We start from the raw sequence: 7,193 nt of genomic DNA, 5'->3' as shown, positions 1-7,193 counted from the left end.
CTCTCTCTCTCTCTCTCTCTCTCTCTCTTTCTCTCTCTTTTATTCACCTGTCTCTGTCCAGTGCTTTTCCCTGAGGTGAAGAAGATGTTGTCCCCCATCTGGCTGACTTCACAGCAGACTGACTCTGACTGTCTTGTTACTCCCTGGTGCATAGTGTTCAGCCCACCGCCAGAAGCCCCACTGAATTAATCCAGCCATATTTATTTTATTGCAACCACTGACAGACACCTTGTAGAATTTGGAGAAAAAAAACACTACTTTGTTGTATTAGAAAGAAAGATCCACTTCTTTATCCTGGTATAACACAGCTCATTGCTCGCTGACTGTATCCGAACAGACCATTTATTAAGTGTCTGGGATAACAAAAGATGTTAACTGAGTGTGCAGTGCAGTTTTTCCCCTTTGAATCGACAGTCATCTTGCATGCTTAATCGCTCTTTAGCGTCAGTGACAGCGGGGAAGAAATGTGACACTGATATTACCCCACTGAGATAAGATTCTCTTCAAATCTGTGCCTATATTTAATTTGATTGCCCCCCTTCAACATCACATTTGGAGCCACAGTTGTACAAGGGTTCCTAAAATCCTGTGACTAATGGCTGAGCATATGGCTTCCAGCATTAGTAAATGTTGTCCCTTACATATTCTCAAAACACATTTTCTTTTAATACACGTTCATGGTGCTGAAAACTGGATGTTGTGTGTTGTGTTGCTGCCATGCTCTGATTAAGAGAATTGTAAAATTAAATATATTTAGTTAGTGCTGGATAATTCTTTGCAGTGTAACCCTGCAGTATGTCTTTATGAAGCCATTAGGAGGCACATTTCCTGGACCTGGATGCCTGGTGTTAATGAGCCACCTCAGCTGTCCACTGTGGTTACTTTCAAGGCCATGTGGCTCTCTTTGGGTGAGGATAAAATGAAATGAGGAAGCATGAGTCAGCAGTGAGAATTCTCAGCGAGGTGATTAAAGGTAGTATTGAAGGCACTTTCTGGGGGCAAAAGATTAAGACGATGCTACTCTCTCATCTTCCTCAAAGCCAGAGCCATTTGATGTGGCCCCTACAGGCTGCTTGTCCACTGCCAGCTTTTCTCTGCAGCAGATCACAAATGAAAACACACATATTCAAACTTGTTTTGATGAGAGTGGCTATCATTAGACGATAAATTGAAAGATTGGCTTGGCACATCACAGATTTGAAATTCCTCCTGCTGAGGATCTGGCGACAGAGAAGATTTTATGTGTCCAGAGCCAAACATTTGCAAATATATAAACTATCATAGTTATTCTGACACTGGTGTATCCACCATTACTATAAACTGTGCATTTATTATCCAATAATAAGTGAAAGGAGAAAAACATATAATTACAGCTGAAATGATTGATACATCAATCAGTAAATATACATACAATCACTTGGCAACAATTTTGAAAATCAATCATTTGAGTCAAGTAAGTGAAGCTTTTTCTGTTTTAAAGAATTGTCAGATTGTCATAAAGATGATTCCTATGCCCCTAGGACATGGCCACTCTCTAACCATTAACATACAGCAATGTTAAATTGCTAAAAACTTTGTTTTCAATGAATTTATCCTAGAACTGACTAGAACTAACACGCAAATTGACTCTGCAATTAGATGGAATTCAATGGGACTTTTTCTGTTTTATATAATTGTAAATGGAATATCTTTAGGTTTTGAACTGTTGGTTGGTCAAAGTTGCTTTTGGTTGTGGGAACTTGTTTTTGTGCATTTTTCTGAACTTTCTGGCATTTTATACTCCAAACTACAAATTGAATTGAATTGATTTGAAAAGAAACAATGAATGATGAAAATAGTAATTAGTTGAATGAGATGGCAAGTAAAGCTAAAATGATCCTGACTCAACAATCTTTGTTTTGGCCCTTTATTTGGCTCTTCCCTCTTTGCTTGGTTTCTCCTTAAAACAAGCAGTCCTGGGCGTTTTACATTGATCCTGAAATACTTAAGATAGGTTAAAAGCAGAGGTCAAATTTCATGTATGTATGTGACGACTGAAATACAGTTTAAAAGTCTTTTTTCTGGGGAGACAGGCCATACGGACATTATGAATACGTCTGTACAAAAGCCTTTTCCTTACATGGTGATAATTTGTACCTTATCGGAGGAAGGTCGGAGCCTAAGAAACTTACACAAGCTGCTTCTTGAGACAGCTTGTTTGTGAAATGCTGTTCCATGTTGGATGTGTGATCATAAAATGTGAACATGTACATAAACAATACAGTATAAGCTTGGGTGTGTGTGTGTTGATGTGCATGTTTTATATTGAATGAGTGTATGTATGAACAAAAGTGCCTGAAAGGCCTATTACATATTCCCCTTCCATATGTCTCAGGGGATAATCATGTTAGAGTGAGTCACACTTGACCTCCATTGCAGAGGATTTAAATAGATCATAAATAATGCTGCAGTGTAGTCAAATTACTGATATGTTGATAACATGTCATATGTATGTTTGATAATATGCCATTTGGACAGCAGTGTTCGTAATGGCCTTTCATTTATGTTATATAATGTAGAAGGACAATGATTCATGGTCATTGGTAAAGTTTAAAGCTATAGAGCAAAATGATTATTCATATAAAAGGTTGTTTTGAAGGCATTCATACAGCTACGATTGCTTTAACTGGTTTCCTGATGTAGAGATGGCTATTGTACTGTACGAAGATGATGCCACGAGCACAGATGCATTAAACATGAGCCATGAGCCGACACTGGAATAAAGTGGAACAGATGGTAAGCATATTTTGAGCTGAGCCAGAATGAATAATTCCCCCAACTGATGACACAGCAACGCCAGCAACAGCTTTGAAAACTCCCAACTTGTTGTGAGAAAAGTTTAGTTTGTATACTCATGTCATCTTTTTTTGTCTTTATGTCACAAACCTTGGAATGACACATTTTAAGACAAGTTTTTTGACAGATCCAAAATGTAAAAACATGAAAAACTGTGAATATTATAAAAGTAAACACTGTAAAAGGAAAACACAACATCCACAAACTTGTCTTTAACTGTAATCCCTTTAGTCTGCACTCCCCTCGCTGTGATGATCTTTGGTTTACCTTTGTCAACAAGCTGTGTGTGACATTCTGCTTTTACAGCAGCTTAGCTCTCCAGGTTCAGATGCTGGATGTTTGTCCTTGAGGGGACAGCTGCCCTCAGACCTACCTGTCAGTTTAAATAAAAGGTGGCAGAGCAGTTTTCGGTACATTTCCTGGAAGAACTCGCGGTATAATCCATTTCAAAAAGGTAATATGCCTTAACAGAATCTTTTCTGCAAAGTGACGTTAATGTTTCCATCAAATTATCAGGTTAAAGCCTTTTTATTTTTAACTAATGCTTTGACGAATTACTTGTTCATGGAGTCTGCAAAGAGTGACATGTCAAGCATGTTATTACATATCTGCTCCCATGTTCAGGAAAGGCCACAGTTTTTACTGCACTGGTCACTGACAAATACGGTTGTGACGTTGTACTTTGAACCAGTTGCTGTCCATAAATTACACTCAACATTAACTCCACCTACCAGCCTGTTTATGTCTTATTTTGTTGACGTTTAGCTCAATCTTTGCTGTTTTTTTCCTCTTTCCCAATGATGATGGGCTTTAACATTTGATGCTAAGGAACCGCCACCAAACCACAATGGTCATTATTTCTCCAGTGTGGGAATATATTTTGCACCAAAGTTTTGTTTGACTGCATTATGCATTACAGTTGCTGAATGATTTATTCCATCTGACAAGTAGCCCATAATTGAATGTATCTTTCAAACGCAATGCTGTGAAAGCTATCACACTCACCCACGTTCGACTTCATTGCCTCCAGGAAGCCTATTGCCCATTCTACCCCAATTAAGATTGTTTCTCTGTGTTATTACTTTCAGCATAACTCTCTCATAATGGAATGCGGGGAACAGGAAGGGTCAAATGCAAATTTGAGCAAACCAATTAGGTGGTGTTTTTATACAGCAACACTTCTCATGAGAGTTCTGTTTTTAATAGATGGCCATGCCAGTCATTCAGTTATCTGGACTTAAACAGATGGAGTGTTTGTTCCAGTTCTGTGTGTATGGACAGGCTCTACTCATTCTGACTGTGGAATAGAAACAATTCCGCTATTCATAGTCATAATCTCCTATTTAATCGAGAAACTATTGATGTGTTAAAGTGATACAGATCAAAACACTTCGGTGAATTATCTGAGGGAATTTTCGTTTCGATACTCCTCACACGTACAGGAACCGTGTGTCAAAAGTGACCTTACTTCCCTTCGATTATCTCAATCTTCATTGTCCTCGCCCCCTGTCACCTATTGATCTCACCAGTCCTTCAAAAATAACAGCAGGGGGAGGATATTAAGCTCCTCTGTGCTTATGTGACCCCGACGAAAAAAGTAAGACAGAGAGGGAAAGAAAACAGTGCTTCATTCTGCAACATTTAGTCCAATCAGCTCCCTGAGGCTGAACGCCGAAGGGAGGCTGGGCTCCTGTGGTGAAGGAAAGTGAAGGCTGCAAGGCTGCTCTATTTTTCTATAGAATCAAAAATGCATGTGGGTGAAGTGCGTTATGAACTACATACAGTACTATGTCTAACAAATCCATATAGCCTATAAGCACATGGCTGTTCAGCATCACAGGCTACTGACTCACTGGTATATTCATCGTGAAGCATCCAGCGTGGAAGATTAATGGTTTGAGTCTGTTCAAAAACTATGCCCAAATAGTACAGATTATTTAATAGTGATTTTACATTGTTTGTGATTCCTTATATCTGAGATTCACATGTTTTAGCATTGTGAATATTAACTCAGTAAAAAAATGTTGTCATGTTGTAATTGCATAGTAGCTTACGGCCAAGTGCTCGTGAACAGTGAACAGTGTCTTCTGGCAGCATGCAAACACCTGACTACTGTACCCGGGGAAGAGAGCAACACTGCTTACAACCGATGGAACGAATAGAACACAATGTAGACCCCTGAAATATTCATCCCGCTGCCACAGCAGGCACTCAAATGGCAGCGAAAAAGACAATGATGAAGTGAATGACCAACAGCGGGACGGAGGCTTTGCCCGGCCAAGTGAAACCACCTTTTTGAAAACTGTGGTTTTACTCCTGCTGCTCAAAATATAGAGAGTAGTCATGAATCAGAAAATCCTCACTCCTATAGCAAACCTACAGTGCACAAAATATATCGACATTTAAATTAAGACATGTTAAGTCCTTGCATCATGCGGATGCCATGTATTCTGGTAGCAGTTGCTAGGTAACAAGTTCAGGGGGAAACCCTCATTATGAAGTATTTAAAACGCGTCATTGATCGCTAATTAGATAGAAGTATTTGAATATTTATCTTAAATACTAATGCCCACGTCAGTAACAGCTTGTAAGCATTTAATTTGATTTCTTCACATAATTCTGATTCTAAAGCAAAGCATTGCTCTGGAAATTGCCTCTGAACATTTGATTTGTTTCTACATGTAGGAGGATGTTTTACGAATTGTAGATCAAAAGCTTGTGTACTGTATGTCACGCTCGCAGAGGAACAGAGGCACACAGTTACGTACTATCTCGTTCTCATAGCTTCACTCTTATCAAACAGTTGCCTCCACAGCCAGAGCCGGGGATGCAGCCGAGAATCCGCCACCCTCGTCTGAACAGGCTTATTTTTAGCAGGCATGGATTGTGAGAGAGCACTTGTTTTATTTCAGTCCTACTGGCTCTGCCTGAAGCACCACAATCATTTGGTGCCCTTCAAGTATGTAGAGTCATTTTCCTGGTGGTAGGATGTATGAAGGTTCACTGCAACTCACAGAAACATTCCTCGTGGCCACGGAGGAGCCTGTTTTTTGCTCATTCTTTAATGTCACATCAGTGAGTTAATGATGGGGAAATGTGTCATCACTAGAGTTTAATTATTTCACAAATATAATACAAATAAATATCTTAGCACAAGAAACCAGATCAAACTGTACATTTTTTGCTGTGGATCACATTCTCAACTGCTGTGGCTCTCCATGGCTGGAAAAAATACAAAGAACTCCCGTGCTCTCAAATAAATATTTCTGGCAAAGGAGGGCGACAGTTGCATCTTAATGCAAACATTAAATAGAAGGGAGCAGATGAAGCGAGATCATCAGGCAAGCAGGTTCAGTATTCTACCGAGAGAGTAGGCTCGGTGTGATGTGTCCTCCTCGGCTCCTTTTCCCTGCGCTGTTGGCGACTAAAGCAGAGACAGAATTTGACTCAGGTGCAAACTGAGCTGTTTTGTAGACGCCCACACCAGCCCGTTATCTTACAAATACAATACACCAGAGACAGGGCATCTGTTGTGGCTGTGTGTATGTGTGTGTGTGTGTGTGTGTGTGTGTGTGTGTGTATGTGTGTGTGTGTGTGTGTGTGTGTGTGTAGGGATATGTTATATTTTGTCTGTAATTGTATGCCGATGTTTACAACAACAGAAGACAAACAGATGATGGATTTTTAGCATCCCTGTCTGTTACCAAATATGATGGACACTTCTAACAATACACTGTAAATAATAAATATTATATAAAACATCAAAAACACTGCAGCGTGCTATCTTGATGGCCGTTGCATTAGGCTGTGGCAGCTGTTTCCACACTGAACTGTCCAACCTAGAGGGAAAGGTGTAAATGTGAAACAAGTCATGACAGAATGTGACAAGAGACAGGAATTTCCTCTCTTCCCCTACGGTATTCTCTTTTACACTCTCTCAGCCATTTTAATCTCCCCCTTAATACCATCCCTTCCAGACTCAACTTTGATCACTGTCATTTTGCAAATTTACAGGATTGGAAGGATTGAGACAAATGCATTATTCATCTCACACACCAATTTGGGTCTCCTCTGTCTGTAATGCACTTGTCTCATCTCCCTGTCACTTTTGTCTTTGGCTCAGTTGGCTCTGTTGGAGGACGGCACTGATCTTTGGGGATCTGTAACGGACTGCAAAGTTTAAACCAAAGGAAACTATAACAGAATCACTCTAGTTAAAAGAATATGATTAAACATCACAATTTGAATTATTATTATATATAATATTGTATTTAAATGTATCGGCTAGTTGATCTTAGAGAAAACAGTGGTTCCATATTACTAAAGTAAATCTTTAATTCATTATTATTATTATTGCC

Source organism: Anarrhichthys ocellatus, unplaced genomic scaffold, assembly GCF_004355925.1.
Source record: "Anarrhichthys ocellatus isolate YVR2014 unplaced genomic scaffold, GSC_Weel_1.0 scaffold20, whole genome shotgun sequence".
NCBI lineage: Eukaryota > Metazoa > Chordata > Actinopteri > Perciformes > Anarhichadidae > Anarrhichthys > Anarrhichthys ocellatus.
Note: the sequence above shows the minus strand (reverse complement) of the source record.